Source organism: Rhinopithecus roxellana, chromosome 3, assembly GCF_007565055.1.
Source record: "Rhinopithecus roxellana isolate Shanxi Qingling chromosome 3, ASM756505v1, whole genome shotgun sequence".
NCBI classification, from domain to species: domain Eukaryota; kingdom Metazoa; phylum Chordata; class Mammalia; order Primates; family Cercopithecidae; genus Rhinopithecus; species Rhinopithecus roxellana.
The window spans coordinates 25,963,558-25,986,006 of record NC_044551.1 but is presented as its reverse complement, the minus strand read 5'-3'; positions in this window follow the sequence as shown (position 1 = coordinate 25,986,006).

Genomic DNA, 22,449 nt, shown 5'->3' with positions numbered 1-22,449 from the left:
AAAGCTCAAGACGAATTAATGAAAAACAGCAAAACACAACACGCAGCAACCCGAAATTCAAAATGTCTGTTATCCAATCAAAACTAGCAGGCATGCAAAAAGCAGGATAATATGATTGTCAGCAAAGAAAAAATCAATCACATATATGTTAGAATCAACCAACAAAAGTATTAAAACATTTATTATAAATATATTTCATATGTTCAAGAAGGTAGAAGAAAACATTGAACGTAATGAGAAGAGAAATTGAAGATAGAAGAAAGATCTAGATAAGACATCTAGAGGTGATAATACCTAAAATGAAAAATGTATGGCCGGGCGCGGTGGCTCAAGCCTGTAATCCCAGCACTTTGGGAGGCCGAGACGGGCGGATCACGAGGTCAGGAGATCGAGACCATCCTGGCTAATATGGTGAAACCCCGTCTCTACTAAAAAAAATACAAAAAACTAGCCGGGCGACGAGGCGGGCGCCTGTAGTCCCAGCTACTCGGGAGGCTGAGACAGGAGAATGGCTTGAACCCGGGAGGCAGAGCTTTCAGTGAGCTGAGAGCCGGCCACTGCACTCCAGCCTGGGTGGCAGAGCAAGACTCCGTCTCAAAAAAAAAAAAAAAAAAAAAAAAAGAAAGAAAAATGTATTGGATGAAATTAACAGCAAATTAGATCATTGGACTTAAAGACATTGGAATGGACACTATCCTCAGAGAGAAAAAAGACTGGAGAAAAAATGAATGCTGAAGCAATGACTTGTGGGACCATTATCAGGCAGTCTAACAAACATTAATTGAAGTCACAGAAGGAAGGGCAGGACAAAATGGAAAAAAAAATAATGAAATACTTTGCCAAGTTTAATGAAAACAATAAATCCACAGATACAAGAAGCTCAGCAAACTTCAAGTGAAGAAACATGAAACAAAACAAAAACACTATAGTAGGCAGATTAACGGTCGCCCTAGATGTCCATGTCCTAATTCTTGGAACCTGTGAATGTTACCTTATAACTCTTTGCAAATGAGATTAATTTAAAGATTCTGTCATGGGGAGATTAACCTGAATTATGTGGGCAGGCCCAATGTAATCACAAGTGTTCTTATAATAAGGAGGCAAGAGAGAATCGGAAAAGACGTGGCAATGGAAGCGGAGGATGGAGTGAGCAAGGAATAAGCCATGAATCAAGGAATACAGGCAGCCTCTAGAAGCTGAAAAAGACAAGGTACGGAGTCTCCCCTAGAGCCTCCAGAAGGAAGGTAGCCCTGCCAACACCTTGAGTTTAACTCTTTAGGGTACATTTTTGGGCATCTCATATCAAGAACCATAAGATAAACTAAGTTTATAGTAATTTGTTACCATAGCAGTAGCAAATTAATACAAACACCAAAGGACATCATAGTCAAATTGATGAAAATAAGTGATAAAGAGAAAGTCTTAAAAGCAGTCAGACGGCTAGGCAACATGGTGAAATCTTGTCTCAAAAATTACAAAAGTTTTGCCAGGCATGGCGGCACATGCCTACAGTCCCAGCTATTTGGGAGGCTGAGGTGGGAGGATGGCTTGAGCCTGGGAGGTCGATGCTGCAGTGAGCCCTGATTGTGCCACTGCACTCCAGCAGCCTGGGTAACAGAGCAAAATCCTGTCTCAAGGGCGGGGGAAAAAAAAGAAAAAAAAAAAGCAGCCCTAGAAAAAAAGAAGAGGAGTGAGAGTGATGTGCATTATGCATAAAGAAAAAATCCATTTTTACCACTACTGTCTTAAGGTTGTAGTTCACTCACTGTGCCCTCAATATGTCCTACAGGTTCCACTATTACACAGCTTGGAATGTCATCATTTTATGAGTAATAATAGCTCCTTTTAAAAAATGAGCTCCTGATTGAATCCAGGCTTTTTGAGTATACTGGTATTTCTGACATCCCCCCACCTCCACCAACTAATCAGTGGGGTTTTGAATCCAGACACAGGGTTCATAAATGGAAGAGGCAGAATTCAAATCCAGATCCTCCTAAGAGGATGTACCCATTTCACTGTCAACGTTTTTTTTCTTTTACCTTAGGGGGAATGCACACATCCTTCAAAGCCTTATCTCATCTTATCATCCTGTCAGTGAAATGTCTTCATCGATGATCCTATACATAATAATTTCTTCCTCCTAAAAATCCTTATTGTCATTGGGGAGCATGTTTGTCTTTAAGAATATCCTCACTCCCCCATGAACCATACTCATGATATTCAAACCCTTGAGTAGCCCTCATCTGGGCTAACCCTGTAACTCACTTTTTTACTAAATGAATGTAATGGAAATAAAACTGTACAACTTCCAAAGCTAGGTAATAAGAAAAACCTATTAGTTTCCTTCTGGGTCTCTGAAAGCACTTACTCTTAGAACCCTTGCTCTGGGGAAAGCCAGCCATCAGGTTAAATAAATAAATAAATAAATAAATAAATAAATAAATAAATGATGACGACCATGAGACTGCCATGTCATGAGGAAGCCCAAGCTATCCATATGACAGGGGCATGTGGAAAAAGGATTCCTGACCTGCCCCTAGCAATTGCAGCCATTCCCAATCCCAACTGAGGCGGAAGAAAATTACGTCAGATGGAAACTTTAAATGAGCAGCACCAGAAATGGTGAATCAGTGCATACATAAAAAAATAATTTTTTTCTCATTAAAAAAGCCTTTTAAAAGAGATCATTGCTTAAGTAAAAATAATAGCAGGGTATTTATTGTAGAGTTTATAACGTGTAGAAGTAAAATTATGACAATACGGCAATAACAGTGCAAAGTAGGAGAGGAAGAAAAAGGAAGTATACTGTAGCATAGTTCTTAAAATATACTTTAAAGTGGTAAAATATTTTTTAAAGGTATACCGTGATAACTTAAAAGACGTATATTGTAAACCCTAGAGAAGAAGTTGGCAAACTATAGCCTGCCAGCCAAATTTGGTCTGCCCAGTGTTTTGTAAATAAAGTTTTATTGGAACACAGCCAAGCTCATTTGTTTTCATATTTGCAGGACCCACAGAGCTAAAATATTTACTCTCTGGCCCTTTACAGAAAAGCTTGCCATCCCTGCCTTAGAACAACCACTGAAAATATCAATGAAACAAAGAAGTATAGGTAGTAAGTCAATAGTGGAGAAAAATGGAAACATTAAAAACGCTCAATTAATCCAAAGGAAAACAGAAGAAGCAGAAAAAAGTAACACTTAAGCTCCCTGCTGCATCCCATGCCATTGAGTGTCCACTGGAGCCCTCTCTTCCCTTGTCTTCTGTGACTCAACCTTCATTTCCTTCTCCCACCAAGCTACTCTCTCTCTGTCTCCTTTCCAGATCCCCCTTCGCCTGCCCCTCTCTTAAATGCTGGCACTCTCTCTACCTCACTAGCTTGCCTGTCACTTGCTGCTTGCATCCTCCTCTCCAGACAAATAGAACATCTACAGTTCGTAATACTTCATGCTCTTTCATGTGTCTGAGTCTTGGCCCATGATATTCCCTCTACTTGGACCTCCTCACTCCTTCCATATCCCAATCCCCACCCCTCTACTGCCCTGCCCCTTACACATTTTTTGTCTTGCTAACTCTGGTTAACTCCAGATCAAATTTAAGACTCAACTTAGACATACTCTCATTCACCATAAGCCTTCCTTCACTCCATCCCACCTGTGCCCAAGATTCTTTCTACTATTAAAGCACTTACTCCATGGAATTATAATCATTTATTTACTTTTTTTTCTTCTCCATGAGACCTAACAACCTTGAGATCAGGAATAATATCTTATTTGGCTTTTTTTTTTTTTGGTATCCCCAATACAGAGCTATACCAAATAGATGTTTAATAAATATTTGTTAAGTAAATAAATGAAAGGTTAAATAAATATCTACTTACAAAATGAAGATATTATAAAATAGTAATAATAGGAGCTGACATTTATTAAAGCATACTTATATGCCTAGCCCTAGCCAATGTGCTTTACATGCATTAATTTATTTAATATTGATAGCAACCCTATTAGGTAGGTAGGTATTATTTATTATCCTTATTAACTGGAAGGTTAAGTAAGTTTTTCAAAGTGGTAAAGAAATAATCAAGATTTAAACTTAGGCATTCTGATGCAGAGCCTAAGATCTATAATCTCAGTTGAAAGAAACCTTAGAGGTGGCCGGGCGCGGTGGCTCAAGCCTGTAATCCCAGCACTTTGGGAGGCCGAGACGGGTGGATCACGAGGTCAGGAGATCGAGACCATCCTGGCTAACACGGTGAAACCCCGTCTCAACTAAAAAATACAAAATACAAAAAAAAAAAAAAAAACTAGCTGGGCGAGGTGGCGGGTGCCTGTAGTCCCAGCTACTCGGGAGGCTGAGCCAGGAGAATGGTGTGAACCCGGGAGGTGGAGCTTGCAGTGAGCTGAGATCCGGCCACTGCACTCCAGCCTGGGCAACAGAGCCAGACTCCGTCTCAAAAAAAAAAAAAAAAAAGAAACCTTAGAGATTATGTATTCTAACCCTTTCTTTCCACATATGAGGAAGCTGAGCTTCACAGAGCTGATGTGTCTTGACCCTTAAAAAGGACAACCAAACATTCAGAAACACTCACAAATTTTTGTCTTATTTAACTTGTAAACTAAGTATCTCCAACTATAAACACCTCCAGAAAATAGCACCGTGTGATTATAATTGGATTATACGGCAGCAGATACAGAAGGCTTCTTCCAGCAGCTACTGGGATGTGCAGAACTTTATAAAAGTATTGAAATCCTTGGAAGAGAGAAGGACGTTGCCAAAGATAGAAGAAGATTAATTCAGAGAGAATGTCTGGGTTAAAACACAACAACAAAAATACACTAAAAATGGAAACTGAAGAAAGATAATAGAGGACAGAAATGCAATAGCTTTGTTATCTATAAATAAGCAGTCATAATTGACATTATATGAAATTCATTTGTGCTTGTGTTTATGAAAGGTAGCACAATGAAAACGCAATACGCTGAACTTATTTTTCTATTAATATAGGTACAGCCTGATAAGAAATTAAGTCCTGCATTCCTACTCATTCCAAAACAGTTAGTTTTCGTTTTTGTTTTTGTTTAGCTTTGGAAATAAATAAGATAGACTCTGAAGTTGACTGTTTTACCACCCCCTAAGTAGGATTTAAAACTTTTACATTAAAATTGAGGAATGGTTATATTTTATTCTTTCTAGTGGAGTGTTTTTTTTTTTAATCTCAAATATTTAGTTCTCTCTTTAAGCATATACTACAGGCAAAATAATTCTGTGTAATAATTCTGATGGTGAGACAGGGGATATCAGTTGCAAAGGGCAGGTAGAATATATTTTACATTCCCAGTGTCCTAACGGAAACAGACTATTAACATCAACTGCTTCTTCTCAAGCTCACATGGAAAGAAAAAACAAAGTTGCCGCTGAGACCCAAGAAATCAATGCAGACAAAGAGGAGAGGAAGAGAATTTCTCAAGAATAACCTGATAATCATGGGGTGCAAAGTCTGGCAGTTTTAGTTTAAGTTTTTGCTTAATGAACTTTCAGTTTTTTTTCAGTTAAAAAAAAATTATGTAAATTCCCAAAAGATCATCCACCTAGATGCGTTCAAATACTGAATGTTAAATTAGAACTATGGTTTTGACTTTGATTATGATGGAAACGGATATAGTATTTTATTATTTAGTCTTAATTTCTTATTCAGTCTAATTATCCTTTGAGGCATTTTTCTAGATTAAAGAAAATATCCATGGTGGCAACTATCTGTTAAATAAAAATTAACATCCTAAAGCACATTAAGATATTTTGTTCAAGTTTATAAGAAGGTTAAAAAAATTCTATAGCATGAATATATATTTCCCATCTATGAGTGTAGTTTTCAACTTTCCAGACTGGTCTTTTTAGTCCTTTAAAACTCACCTCTGGATTAAATATCAATCTTTCTCCTTAAGGAGATAAATTGTAGGTGTTTTCTTTTTATGAGGCAATAACTGTAATCTCTACTAAATAAACTTAGGGGCTGTGGTATTTATAGGAAATAAACTCAAGGCTAAAAAGCTAAAGGGTTTTTTAGCCTAGGATATAATTTTATCAGAGTATTTCCAGGAGTAAACCCTCAGGTTAACTCAGTTATACCGAACTGGCATCTCTCGCTACTTTTCCATTTTCTTCAAGATCCTCTTTACGAACTCCATATTTCCGGAAGATGGTTTTAAAACGTCTCTGACAAGTTTCTCATTTTCTCCATAAAGAATTAAAAAAAAAAAAAAAAGTCAATCCAAACTCTCTGTTGAACTCACTAACTATGAAGTCATAACACGGCACTCATAAATTAAAAAGAAGGAGGCCGAGCGCAGTGGCTCATGCCTGTGATCTCAGCACTTTGGGAGGCCGACTGGGGGACGGATCACTTGAGATCAGGAGTTAGTTTAGTAGAAACACTGTCTCTACTGAAAATACAAAAATTAACCCGGGCGCAGTAGCTCATGCCTGTAATCCCAGTAATTTGGGAGGCTGAGGCGGGCAGATCACGAGGTCACGAGTTCAAGACCAGCCCGGCCAGCACAGTGAAACCCTGTATCTATTTTAAAAATACAAAAAATTAGCCAGGCATGGTGTCACATGCCTGTAATCCCAGCTACTCAGGAGGCTGAGGTAAGAGAATTACTTGAACCCAGGAGGCAGAGGTTGCAGTGAGCCGAGATCACGCTACTGTACTACAGCCTGGACAACAGAGCGTGACTCCATCTCAAAAAAAAGAGAAAAAAAAAATTAGCTGGGCATGGTGGCAGGTGCCTGTAATCCCAGCTACTCACAAGGCTGAGACAGGAGAATCGCCCAAATCCAAGAGGCAGCAGTTGCAGTAAGCTGAGAGCACACCATTGCACTCCAGCCTGGGCAAGAGAGCAAGACCCTGTCTCAAAAAAAAAAAAAAAAAAGAAATTAAAAGGAAGGGGCTTGGGCCTCCTCCTCCTTCACTACAAGCAGTGCGTGGAAAACATGTATTAGAACTCATGACTTAGAATCAATTAGAACATGTAGTCACATGATAAGAACACAAATAAACAACTTTCAAACAGCTCTAAACCTTGTCCTTTGGGGAAATTGTGGTTTGGCTGTTTACTACTTTAGTTTATTTCAGTTCTGAAATCCAGTTTGTTACCTATATAAATAAAATGGAGTATTTGCTTGTTTATCACTTTATCACAAAAGTAGAGCTGAACGGATTGTGGAGTATGTTTGGGAAGGCCTGATGCATTAATAAAAAAAAAAAAAAAAAAAGCTTAGGTCATAAGGGCACACACACAATTCATTTTGAAAAGTCGTTGGGGTGGCACTTCAAAAAGACGGGGAAGTATCCTATCCTCCAGAACAGCAGCAGGCTTTCAGATTTGCAGGGGCGACCCAATGACTTGCACACACAGAGCTGTGTCTCCATGCACGAGGAACAGCAACAATTATTTATGTGACAACGGTTGGTGATTCTCCAGAGAAATGCTGGGTTGGCCTGACTAACATCGCGAATATTTTTTTAATATGTGATTTTTTATCAATTCTGTCATATTCTTAGAAATGGATATCATTTTAGGTTTTTTCTTTTTTGTAATATTACAAGCATTCCTAAAGGATGAAAACTAATTTATTTTATGATACAATTTCACTGAAGCAGAAATCTATTTATTTATGAAATAAACTGTTCTAACACAACAAGGAAAAGTTTCTGGTTATTAATTGTTTTAATTAATTTGTATCTTGTTATCAGTTATAGTCTCACCCATATCCATGGGCCCAACTCATGGGTCATTTGTAATTTCAGGGACCTCTTCTTGTAAACACCAAGGGTTTCCTGAAGTACTTGTACCTCCTGCTCAGCCCATGTGCGCTACAGGTCAGAAGTGCCAGGGAACAAACATTTTTTTAAATTATTATTTTAATTTTTATTTTACTTTAAGTTGGAGGATACATGTGCAGAACGTGCAGGTTTGTTGCACAGGTGTACATGTACCATGGTAGTTTGCTGCACCTGTTGACCCATTGTCTAGGTTTCCTCCTCTCATCCCCCACTCCCCAACAGGCCCGGTGTGTGATGTTCCCCTCCCTGTGTCCACATGTTCTCATTGTTCATCTCCCACTTATGAGTGAGAACATGCAGTGTTTGGTTTTCTGTTCCTGTATGTGTTTGCTGAGGATAATGGCTTCCAGCTTCATCTATGTCCCTGCAAAGAACGTAATCTCATTTCTTTTTATGTGCATAGTATTCCATAGTGTATATGGAATTTTCTTTATCCAGTCTATCATTGATGGGCATTTGGGTTGGTTTCATGTCTTTGCTATTGTAAACAATACTGTAATAAACCTACGTGTGCATGTGTCTTTATAGTAGAATGACTTATATTCCTTTGGGTATATACCCAATAATGGGATTGCTGAGTCAAATGGTATTTCTGGTTCTAGATCCTTGAAGAATCACCACACTATCTTCCGCAATGGTTGAACTAATTTACATTCCCACCAACAGTGTAAAAGTGTGGAATGAACATCTTTAGGAACAACGGTTACCTAGTGAAGGATGAAAATTAGTGGATTAAAATGCCAATTTCCTTGCCCTTGGTAGGTCAGTTCTGAGCCATGTTCTGCAGTCTCTTGGAGAGTTCCAGGGCACTGAGCTTACATAGTGATGTGTTGGTTCATACTCCTTTTGTCAGCTGCCCTCCCTTCTCTGTCTACCTCCTTACACCCTCACTGTGTTTCCCAGAATAACCTCTCAGATGAGTTTACATACATTCAAAAGATTATCTCAAGTTTGCTTTGGGGAGAATCCAAACAAAGATAAATTTAAACCATTGGCAATTTCTTACCTCAGTAGCACTTTTTTTCTTTTTTTTACATCCAGTTTGGTTGTGAAAATCATGAGTTCTTACATCAAGCAGGCCTAGATTTAAATCCTGGCTTCTCCTGGAATTAGCTGTGTAATTTAAGGCAAATGACTTAACCTCTCTGAGCTTCAGTCTTCTGCATCAGTAAAGTGGGGGTAACAGTAGCATCTATTTTACACTTTTGTGTCTTGTGTTCATTTGATAATACCCTTAGTTCAGTGGCTATACATATAAGAAGTACTCAATAAATGTTAGCTGTGATTACCTTGGCTTAATAACATCTTGTTTTGCTCAAAAGATTTGTAATAGGTCTAAGTTCATCTAAAGTAATTAATTAGGTAGATGGGCTCATAGGGAAGGTAAGTTGCCGCTCACTGAGAATGATGTAGGAAGAAAGAGCTGGAAGAATCTTCCTTGCTAGCAGCATACTTACCTACAACCCTGTCATTCACTATCTGAATGGTGAGAAAGACAGATGCTCTTGTCATCGTCACCTATCCCTAGGCACAGCATAAGCCACACCGTTTCCATGACACCCTCCCACTTCCTTTCTGTCAATGATAGATGGCATTTACTCTCCACACTACGCATTTTCACACTTAACCATATGTGAGATCTTTGTGATGATTAATTTTATGTGTCAATTTTGCTAGGCTATGGTACCCACATATTTGGTCAAATATTATTCTAGATGCTTCTATGAAAGTACTTTTGGATGAAATTAATATGTAAATTGGCAGACTTCCAGTAAAGCAGATTATCCTCCAAAATGTGGGTCACCCTCATCCAATCAGTTGAAAACCTTAAGAGAAAAAAGACTGACCTCCCCTGAAGGAGAGGGAATTTTACCAGCAGAATGTCTTCTGACTCCAATTGCAACTCTTTTCTGGGTGTCCAGTCTGCCAGGCTACCCTCCAGATTTTGGGCTTGCCAGTCTTCAAAACTCTACAATCATGTCAGCCAGTTCTTTAAAATCAATCTCTCTCTCTATTTCTCCCTGTCTATATATATATATATCACATATATGTCATATGTATCCCATATATATCATATATATATATATCACACACATAAACACACATATGCACACACATATTCTATTTCTCTGGAGCCCTGACTAATACATTCTTCATACATTTTTCATACATGTTCAAAATTACTGTTTTAGGAATTTTTAGATATCGTTCTGTCTTGTACTCTAATTGCAATTTAAAATTTTGATATGTATTTATCTGTTCTTTCTAAAGTGATTGTAAATTCCTTTAAGGTGTAAGGAAGACGGTAACTTGTATTATTTTCTTAGTATAATAGAAATAATCTTTAGATGGCATTGAAGGACATATTTGCTAGTATTTACTATTACTTAGTTAAAAATTAATTTTAATTTAATAAAACAAATATTTAAGATAATATTACACAGTAGCATAGAAATTATTTTTTCTTCAGATCTTTTGATGAAAGTAAATATCTCAGGGTTAGGAAGGCAAATTATGTCAGCAATTTAAAACTTCATTGTTTATTACTAGAAACATGCAGCCTATAGATATTTATTGCACAAAAAATAAACTAAATAAATTAAAAATCACAACCTTGGGCCAGGCACAGTGCCTCACACCTGTAATCCCAGCATTTGGGAGACTAAGATGGGAGGATCACTTGAGCCCAGGATTGTGATACCCCATATGTACGAAAAAAATAAAAAACTTAGCTGGGTGTGGTGACATGCATCTGTGGTCCCAGCTACATGGGAGGCTAAGACAACAGGATTGCTTGAGTCCAGGAGGTTGAGGCTACAGTGAGCTGTGTTCCTGCCACTGCACTCCAATCTAGATGACAGAGCGAGACCCTGTTTCAAAAAAAATAAGAAAGAAAGAAAAGAAAAGAAAATCCCAACCTTAGTTGTCTGGAATGATAGAGGAGACTTACAGAACCCTAACACAGGGAGAGCTCTTATCAGTCCTCTGTCCTCATCACTGCAGGGTATGAATGAGACACTCAGGCCTAAAAGGACACTGAGGCCTAAAAGGCAATGCAGCAATGCTTGAATTAAAATTGAGGCTTCAGTGTCCTTTTTTCTGTTTGATTTTTTTTTTTTTTTTTTTTTTTTTTTTGAGACAGATTCTTGCTCTGTTGCCCAGGCCAAAGTACAGCAGTACGATCTCTGCTCATTGCAGCCTCTGTCACCCAGGTTCAAGCGATTTTCCTGACTCAGTCTCCCAAGTAGCTGGGATTACTTACAGGTGGGCACCACCACGCTCAGCTAATTTTTTGTATTTTTAATAGAGATGGGGATTTGCCTTGGCCAGGCTGGTCTTGAACTCCTGACCTCAGGTGATCCACCTGCCTTGGCCTCCCAAAGTGCTTGGATTATAGGCATGAGCCACCACTCCTGGCCTTCAGTGTTCTTTTTAAATCCCTATCATTAAGCAATTCAGTGTTCTTTATATGTCAGCATAGCACTTCCGCATAAAGCAGGTGGCACTCAAGGACCTGCCCAAGGCAGCATAGAGCCCCTGCTCTTGTTACTATTGTCCGTAGTGGAGACCCTACACAGTTCTTTCTGCTGCAGCCACCACTGCCACTAGGGATACCACTGCACTCAACACCCTTGAATGCCTGTCCCAAGGTTCCTGAAACTCCTATTCCTCTGGATTCTTGGTATCAAACAGCTACTGATTCTGGCTAACTTAGGCTAAAAACAAAACGAATTTATTGTAAGGTTATTGGAGCTGAGCTGGTAGGCCTGCTGAAATGAGGCTGAAAAGGGGATAGGAACCAACAGGGTCAAGCTACAGTCACAATCACATCACAGTAATGGTCTGCTTAGGATGCAACCACTAGACACTCACTGCCACCCTGTGAGACTCTACAATCCTGGGCACTGGCCACAACCAGCCTGAGCCATCCTCTGAACCTCATCTCACATAGGGACATCCAGTCCACCAAAACTGGGTCATATTCACTCTACTCTACCTTCAACCCACCCGAGTGCACTGGCTGCTGGGAGAGGGAATATTTGCCTTCAGTTTCAGTCGAGGGATGCAAGGCCTTCATTGTTTTTCTTTTTCTTTCTTTCTTTCTTTTTTTTTTTTTTTTTTTTTTTTTTTGGAGACGGAGTCTTGCTCTGTCACCCAGGCTGGAGCTCAGTGGCATGATCTTGGCTCACTGCAACCTCTGCCTCCCGGAGCTGGGATTATAGGCACCCACCACCATGCCTGGCTGATTTTTGTATTTTTAGTAGAGACGGGGTTTCACCATCTTGGCCAGGCTGGTCTTGAACTCCTGACCTCGTGATCCACCCGCGTCGGCCTCCCAAAGTGCTGGGTTCACAGGCGTGAGCCACAGTGCCCAGCCTATTTTTTAAAAAATAATTTTAATGGAAACTTTTTGAAAAAAATCATTGTCTTTAGTAGAAATTAGAACTAGGATTAAAGGTATATGTAATTTTCATGGAGTTGAAGGCTGAACTGAGTATGTAATGATAGATTGTGAAAGTTACTCTAATTGTTTTAAAACCTTAATATATTCACGCCGGGCGCGGTGGCTCAAGCCTGTAATCCCAGCACTTTGGGAGGCCGAGACGGGCGGATCACGAGGTCAGGAGATCGAGACCATCCTGGCTAACACGGTGAAACCCCGTCTCTACTAAAAAAAGTACAAAAAAATTAGCCGGGCGAGGTGGCGGGCGCCTGTAGTCCCAGCTACTGGGGAGGCTGAGGCAGGAGAATGGCGTGAACCCGGGAGGCGGAGCTTGCAGTGAGCTGAGATCCGGCCACAGCACTCCAGCCTGGGCAGCAGTGCGAGACTCCGTCTCAAAAAAAAAAAATAAATAAATAAAAAAATAAAAAAATAAATATATATATATTCACAACCACAGTTGTAGCTACAACTGTGGATTATGAATATGATAGGAACAATTTACGTAAAACTTAAATTTAAAAATTTAAATTTCACGAGGACATTACAAAGATACTGTTCTGTCTTGTACTGTAATTGCCTAAATTTTTGATATGTATTTATCTATTCTTTCTAATGTGATTGTAAATTCCTTTAGGGTGTAAGGGAGACTATAACTTGTATTATTTTCTTAGTCCCCACAGACCTACAGTATTCTGAGAGTAGCAGCCAGTTAATGAATGAATGGCTGGCTGACTGGCTAGCTGACTAAATGAATATATACATGCACTATGCATTGCTTTTCCAGTAGTAGATTTATTCTAATCTGCAGTTACTTTCCTGCTTGTTATCATAATGAGAACACATTGACATGAGGCAGAGTCTGTGACTATATAACATGTTGTGGGTTTTCCTAAGGCTGAGATTCCATCTTTTTTGACTACACCAAATATCTGAGTTCCCTTGCCTCAGACAGATCCATGTTTCATGAATTATTGCTTAGTCCTGAAAGAAAGAACAAATCCGCACTCTAGGAGAATGGCCAGGACAGCCTCTGGAGACAGATGACTGAGATTCAAATCCAGGCTCCTGCACAAACAAGCCCTGTGACCTTGAGCACATTCAACACCTCTCTAAGCATTACTCTCCTTATTCGCACATGTGGATCATAATGGTCCCTGTTCTCAGAGAGTCATCCTGAGGATTAAATGAAGTAACGAAACTTGGCCTCTGGCAAGCACTCCAAGAACGCTAATTATTGTTACGCCTGCTTTGGGTGGTGCAGGTGGTAGGAATGCTGCGCTACTGAGCTCATCGATGCTGTCCCCTGGTGGCCCAGGGCTCTGAACTGTGGGCCACACCCCTTCTTGTTCTGTTCTCACTACAGGCCAGGTAAACAGTGAAGCCACAGTGGGGCAAAGATTTTGGTAGGAGGCATAAAACTATAAACCTGGCTTTCATTTAGGTTTTAAGATAGAGGAATAAAGGTATTTCTAAAACATTTCTGTATGTCACAGAGATAGGAGAGCAAAGAGGGATGCGGGGCACTCTTCTGTATGATTTAAAACATTACATGATTAAACATTAAAAAATTTTTAAATATATCCTTGATGAGATCATTGAGCTGCTAATGCCATTTTGTGTTTCAGCTAGTGTGGGGTGAGTTTTTGTTTATTATTTATTATGTAAAGATGTCTACAACTAACTTATAATGCCACCAGTTTTACTTCATAAGTTTACTACTTAATATGTAAAGATGTCTGCAAAGTATAACACCACCAATTTTACTTCTTAGAATGTATTGTATTATGACACATGCTCAAAGGCATATTTAGACTGATACTTATTGGCACATGGTTTGTAATAGCAAAGTTCTATAATAGCTCTACGTATCACACACCCCCACTCCCACAGTTGGGGGCCGGTTAAGTCATTTATAGTGCATTGGTGCTGTGGGGCACTATGCTGTTGATGGTGAATTGGCACTGAGCATATATCTACACCTTTCTATGTTCCTGCCCACAGGAAGAAACAGTTTTCTCAAATTCTCTTGCAGCTAGAGTTCTGGGTGAGAATTTGCTGCCACTAGTGGAAAACATATGTGTGATATTTAGAAGTTGGAAGTAAATGGAGGCCTCCTTTGTATGAGCTGCCAGCTCATTAGTGTTGGCAGCTAGAATCAGCATTCCAGTGTCTAGTTATCAGCTTTGTCTTAACCTAGAGGCATCTGCCCAGATGTAGCAGTCAGTATCTAGTCACCAGCTTCAGAGGAACTGAGGCAATTGTGGGGCTAAGCAGTGGAAGCAGCAGCAATTTGCTGACCTGTGGATCGTAGCGGTGTGCCCTTAAAATCAGTATCCAGTAGCAGACCCCTGTCTTCTGCTACATGAACCCATCCAACAATTTTGTGAGTACCCAATTTCCTGTTTTAAATCCCTTTCTATCTGAAATACCTAGAGTGATTTCTGTTTCCTGTACTAAATCCTGATGGATACTAATACTATGTGGATATCAAAAAGAATTAAGATTTATATGGGCTATGGAACAATATACTATTTATAACATTACAGTTCAAATAAAAATAGAGAAGAGTATGTAAAGTATACTTTCATTTGTATTAGAATAAAGGGTGTTTATGAACATACATACATACACACATATGCTTGTTCATACATAGAAAAATTCAAGAAGGTTATATAAGAAAATGAAATCAGTAATTGCTTTTAGGAAAATAAAAATGGGGTCTGGGATGGGAGAAAGATTTACATTTTCTTTATGTACAATTTAAACTTTTGTGATTTTTTTACCATGTTTACAAAATACATTTTTTGATTAATTTTTTTAATTACGAGAAAATGACAAGTCTCTAACAATTTGAAAACAGAAAGAAAAAACATCCACCAATCAACCAATCTAACAAATATCATTTGTGTTTTTATATATTCCCTCTAAATCTTGGGTGATTTTTTTTTAAGTGAGATAGCTACACATACAACTTTGTAATTTGCTTTTTTTCCTGCTTACTATATATAACTAAAATTTAGGAAGTACTTACTATGTTTTGGGCATGGTGATAAAGTATTTCCTTGAATCATGTTTCATTGAAATTGAGATGTTATTGATTGTAAGATGCACTATTTCCCTATGTGTCATTAAGAAATAACTTTTTTTGAAAAACTGCTCACTAAACTATAACACAAACAAGACATAATTTTTTTCTCCAATGGAGCCACATGTCGTTGAATGTTAAGCAACCTCTAAAGTAAACAGGAAACTTCTGACATATTGGTGCTTGACATTTCAATGATGGTTCTGCACAAGGCATGAATTGATCATACTAGCCTCTCATTACTTTGAATTTTTTTTTTATCTAGTTTGAAGATTACACAGTTTCTTTGCCATTGGCTGGTATATGATAGGCTCATATCTCAGTCACAAAATATAACACAGTTTCCTCTTTGGGTTGTTTTGCATGAATAAGTGGAATTGTAGTCTTTCCTTCTGGGACAAATACTTGTTTTACTAAATATCAAATTTAAACCCTCCTGCTCTACTTCAGTGCCATTGTCCATACATAGTAATGTTTGTTTCCGTGGTGAATCAATGTAATTTTTAAGGCATTTTAAATGGTAATTAAATTCAAATTGTGTAGTACCACAATGTACATAATTCAATTGATGAAACAGCTGCAAGAAAAGTACAGCCAAGTTTACATGTGTAAGCAACAGCAATTCGGTGATTGTAAGACCATCAATTGTAAGTCATGGCCCAATATCAGTTAAAGTGTGAAAAAATATTCTCTTCAGAATAGATAAAATATAGTATTATTCACTAAATCCTCAAATAATCTTTAAGTCAATTTTATTATTCCTCACATGAGAAAAGTGAGAAATAGAGAGATCATCAAGATGCATAGTTATTAAGAAGCAGGTCTTTTTAAAAGTAGTTCATCTGGTTCCAGCACCCACAGTCTTAACCTTTAAGCTATGTTGTCTCCCTGTTGTCCTAAGACTTTTCCTTACATAACAGTCATTCTAGAAAATTTGAAAAGTACAGAAATTAAAAACAAGCAAATAACAAGGCTATTACAATTTTATCACCTATAGGCAGTCACTGCCAACATATTGATGAGTTTCTTTTAAAATTTCCCATACATCTTTTCATGTAATTGAAATTGTAGTGGAAATACTTTTTCATATCCTACTTTGTTCACTTAGCATATTGTATTGGTTCCCTGTGGTTGCTGAAAAAAATTAGCACGAACTCTGTGGCTTAAAACAAAAGAAATTTATTCTTTCAAAGTTCTGGAGGCCACAGGTCTGAGATGAAGGTGTGGGCAGGGCCATAGCACTCCCACTAGAAGATCTGGGGAGAATCCATTGTTTACCTCTTCCAGCTTCTGGTGATCACCAGCATCCTCAGTCTGAAGTCATGTCATTCTAATCTCTGCCTGGTCTTCACATTGACTTCTTCTCTGTGTCTGTGTCTTCTCTTCTATCATATGTGTCATAAGGACATTTGCCATTGGATTTGGGGCCCACCCAGGTAATACAGGATCTCAAGATCCTTAAGATCTTAATTACATCTGAAAAGATTCTTTGTCCAAATAAGGTCAAATTCACAGGTTCCGGGGATTAGAAGCCGAGAACATACCCTTTTGGGATCCACCATTTGACCCACTACAAGTCTCATAAGCATTTTCTTATGTTATTAAAAACTCTTATTCACAGACATTTTTAATAGCTCCATAATATTCTATCATGTCTACACAATATTCTGGCATATTTACCTGGCTACAAGTTTGCATTAGGTCTGTGTTCAAAGCCCAGCAAAGTAGAACTGAGAGATTTCTGACATCTTGGTGAATATTTTATTAATATTAATTGTGTTGCTTTATGAAGAGACTGGCCATTCAGCTGAGTTGGATTTTCATTGTTTATTAAGGACTGCCATTCTCAATATTCAGGTGGTTAATCTGAATGTCAAACTACCGTTTCAAGCAAGAAAACAGATTTGCTGGAGAGGCAGTGCTAGGTGGAAAGGGGAAATATGAATTTAGAGTGATCTGTATTCAAATGCTGCCTCTGACTGTCTTATTTTCTGTGGCACTGGACAATTAACCTACCTTGGAGATTAAATGTCTTATTCTGTCAAATAAAGATTATAAAGTTTATTTTAGACAGTTGTTATGAAGATGAGATAGGGCATGTAAAAATTATTGCACAATTACTTTATACAACATGTTATCCACAAAGAATTAGGCAGTGGAGAGGCTGCCTCGGCACCTGGTTCATTAGTTAGATGCCATTAAGTTCCACTAGTGGTGTCATGTGAAGCTTTCATGCTAATGTTTGTTTTGCATCAACAATGCCAAACAGTTAAATCTTTGGTGAAAGATTTCCCTATGGGAATGTATATTCTCCTTCTCCAAACTCCCTGGAGTGAGACACAATCATGGAGTCTACAGTGAAGGTAGATCTATACTTAAACACATTGAAAGAATGATATATTATTCACAGCACGTTAGAGAATGAAGTCAATACTAATACTATAGTCTTTTAAATAAAGTAAATAAGAAGATGAAAGATAAATTGATGTTCCTAGAGCAGCACAGCTTAATGAAGCATAATATATTAGCATCACCAGCCAAAATTATGATGCTGATAATTTTGACAACATAGTGATCATCTGTTGAGTTAGAGAACATCAACAAAGACACGTTATTCTCTTTCAAATTGTAAAAAGAAATTATAATCCTGTTATATTAAACATATTTGATATATTTAAGTGATTACATGTTGCTTTAAATTTACAAAATGCTATGGTATTTAGAAAAGTCTAACAGTTCTTTTTGGAAGTAAACCAAAAACTCTTTGGCAAGAAGGAACTCCCAAGGTCTGCAGCCCAACCAGTCATTCCAGGAAGGGACTGCTTTGACAGTAGTTAAGGGGTCATGTATCATACAGGCTTCTTAGGGAACTGCAGGAACAAGAGCTCCAAATACAGGCATTCATTACTCCAAGGTTGTGAGTTCCTCGAGAGCAAAAATATTGTCTTAGGCATATTTGTTCCTTATACAACCCAAATCCTACCATATTATGCCTGGAACATAGTTGGCGCTCAATAAATGGTTGTTGAATAAATAGCCTGCCAAGCGAGGCAGCCTTTTCCATTAAGGGGCAGCATCATTGTTCAGGAAGTTCTTCACAAATGGAACCTAAAGCAGTTATTTTAAAGTATTTTCCTTTCTCTTCTAGTCCCCTAGCATTCTCCATTGTGTGATATTGATTCATTAGATAGAAAAGGGAAGCATATTAAATTTATAATTAACCTTTCCTTTTGACGTGTAATTAGCTAGGATTTATGAGATGCTAAAGGCTGCAATGCCTGAGAAGGGAAGCATAAATATATAAATAGGAGTGTTTTTATTTTACCAAGCTTGGAATAATAGTCATTTGTTTTCATTGAGACATTATATATCAGATATATTTTCATTTTAGACTGGCTAATGATCTTCTGTTTTCTGTCCAGTCCTGGACTAGAGATCTAATTTTAACTTTTCTCTATAAAAATTGAGAATCATGTCAGGTCAAGTCAATGTAAAATATTATAAAGCGTGAATTCACTTTTCATCTCCATTTTGTTATGGTTTTATTGTTGTGCTACTATTATAATTCAAAACTATGTTGTCAATGGAGTAACATTTAGATGAACCACATGAATAGCAAAGAAAAATGTTTTAGAATTTATATTAAACTAGACCTTATAACTATTTACACTAAGTTTTACAATATTTTGCAAGCAAATTTTTACCAACTGATAGTTTTTTTTTCTGTAAGATGGAATTAATTTTAAACTTTTCTTCTCTTTTATGTAGGAATAAATATCTTTTCACCCAAATTTAACAGGCTACCTTCAAGAGAAAAAAAATGCGTGGAGTAAGGAAACAGATTACAAAATATCTAGCATTTTACTTATTTGGAAATCCATCTAGCTGACATGCCAAATGAAATATGAGACATTCTTAGCCTTGGGAAACTTTCTCCTAAACTTAAAAATAGCTCATATTCTCTGTGTTATTAAGCACATAAGACATCTAACTTCACCCTGAACTGTCTTTTACCTTATAGTTTTGGGCTTCTAAATCTTGCAAAGGCCTCTGTAACATCACTTAGATCAGATATTTTCTTCATGTACTATGCCTTATCATGCCATTCAATTATGGAGACTAAAATGAGCAGCCAGAGTTCTTGTTCAAAGCATCACTTTCTCTCAGCCATGCTATGGTAAATCACTCTTTTTTTTTTTTTTTTTTTTTTTATCTTTTTAATTCACTTTCCAAAGTTTAAATCAGAAATAGGAGATTTTTGTCCTATACTTAGCAATCTTTCATGGCTTCCCACTTATCTCAATTCTCAAAGTAGGAGTGTTGACCTGTAATTGTCATTATTATTACCATTATTAATCTTTCATAAGTACAACTTATATTCTGCTGATTCCTTTCCCCTCTTGTTAGTTGGATAGATGTGATCTTTTGCGAGTAGACTTTTTTTATAGTCTTCATGGTTCTTATTTTCCATGTTTACTTTTCCCAATTATTTGAATAACACTTCTTGTGTACCATGATTTAATAATTGCTGTTAAACTGTTATTATTGTGACTTTCTACAGTAAAGATATTTTTAAGAAACATGTTAAAAACGTAAAGTATGTGAGCTGAAGGAAGAATGCTATACCTAAAAATATTTACACCTACTATATACCTACAAAAATTAAAATTAAAAAAATTAAATACTATAAAAACAAGAAAAATATATGAAAAGAAATAAGCAAAGTTTAGTTAGCTGAACTGTGTTCTCTTCTTTAGGATGTTCCATACCTTTCTTATAAGGCCTGCCATGAGTAAGAGATAGGCTGACCTAAATTCTTCTTGGTCTTTGTTCATCTGAGATGGAGAGGAGAAAATGTTACCTGTTTCATTACCTGCTCACCATGAATCTGGGCACTAGTTTTCATTCTACATTTTGACTACTATCCTCAGAGAATTTCTCTGTTTCTTGTGATAACAATGATTGCTCTCTTTTGAGAGTTGTGATCCAAGGTTAAAGCTGATTATTTCCCCAACCTTCTTCAATGGTTTTTGTTAAATGGCACCTGTCTGTGCTTAAATATTAGGTAGGAGAGCTATTAGGAAGGAAAGCCAGAAGGATGGCAGACATAAATATCTTTTTCTGTGTTCCTGGGACAAGGTGACCTGGAAAACAGTCACTGTATTAATGTTAATGAGTATAAACAAGCCCTGCAGCAAGACTCAAATAGTAGAGCCCAAATCATAATGTTTAGTTCGAAGCATACCAGGCTCTGTGATTGGAATACAGAGATGAATGAGGTGCTCTCTCCACAAGAAGCTCACTGTCTGGCTTCTTTTTCCCTATGAGGATAAGAAACTCCTGTAAAACTGGGGCATTGCTATTAGAACAATGTAGAATACTCCTCAGGGAGGGTCAGTAAGCATTTACCAGGGTGAGAAAAGTTAGACTTTGTGTGGCATAGAATTTGTGGAAAAAATGAGATGAATAGCAAATCATGCTATTTAGCCCCAACCTTTTATTATTAGATTTATCAAATAACTGGTATGCCACTACCGTCTTTATTTCCTTGCCACTTCATTATTTAATCTCTTAGGATCATCCAGCCAGATCACTTCTCTGAAACTACATCCTGATCACTTAACTGAAACATCCTAAAAGAACATAATTCTTTGAGTATTAATTTAATGGTATAATGTATGCAGAACAGCAAGAAAATTAATAGAATGGATTTGGAATTAGGCAGACCTAAGTTAAACTCCTGCTTCTATTATTTACTAATTAGCTTTGGTGACCTTGAGAAATCATTTTTAAAACCTCACTTGTGAAAAGGGACGATAAAACCTACCTAATAAGATTATCATAAAGGTTGACTGAGAAAAAATATGTAAAGCACTTAGCACAAAACAAGGCACATAGTTCGTGCTCGGTGATTATTCTTATTATTTTAAAAGGCTTTTCACATGTGTTTATTTCTCCTACATTTCTATATCATGTGAAATATGTCATCATCTCATACTTAAGAAAATTTTTGTTTATTCTTCTGGGACAAAACCTTAAATAACCCTTAATGTCCAATCCTTGGACTTCTATTCTTTATCCTATAAGAAGCTGTTATCACTCTGCCCATAGGGATGAAGAGAAGAACCCAGCAAAAAAAAGAGTTATACTGCTTTCAGAGGAGAAGTAACCCTCAGTGTAGGGACATAGCCAACCCAAGGTAAACTTGTGAGAGAGGCAGTAACCAGTGATAGGCCGACCTCGCTCTCCTCCTATTCATTCTCTGATTTACTGCTGAAGCTCCATTTTGGATGAATACAATCACAGCCAGAGAGGATAGGAGCCCATGGATATAGTCCTTACAAGTCAGGCTCCTCCCAAAATAAAGAAAAAAGCAGAGATGAGAAAGCAGAGAAGAGTGGCAACTAGACATGGAGAGGCAAATAGAAGGTGTCTGACATGGGCATATAGAAATGAATCTACAGAACATGTGTGTCTTCATCCACTAGGACTGTTCTAACAAGATACCCTGGACTGTGTGGCTTCAACAACAGATATTTATTTCTCACCGTTTGTAGGGCTGGGAAGTCTAAGATCAGGGTGCTGATAGATTTGCTATTTGGTGAGGGGCCTCTTTCTGGTTTGTGGACAGCTGTCTCCTTTTATCCTCACATGGCCAAGAGACGGCATATCTCTCCTTATAAGGGCCCTAATCCCAGTCATGAAAGTTCCACCCCTATAACCTAATCACCTCCCCAAGGCCCCACTTCCAAATAGCATCACATTGGAAGTTAGGTTTTGATATATGAATTTGGAGGGTTAGGGGATGCAATGTTCATTTATAACAATGTGTAAGATCTTTATGAAAAAATATAAAATTTTCTAAACAAAGAGCAATACCATGTTTATGGGTAAGTAGTTTCAGTATTCTTATAATGTCAATTTCCCACAAATTCATCTATAAATTCAATGCAGTTTTTTTAAATACCAAGAGTATTTCAGAGGACTTTATAAGCTGATTCTAAATTATATAATGAAAAACCAAACAAAACAAATGAACAATGCCAAGACAATTTTGAAGAACAAAGTACAAGATCC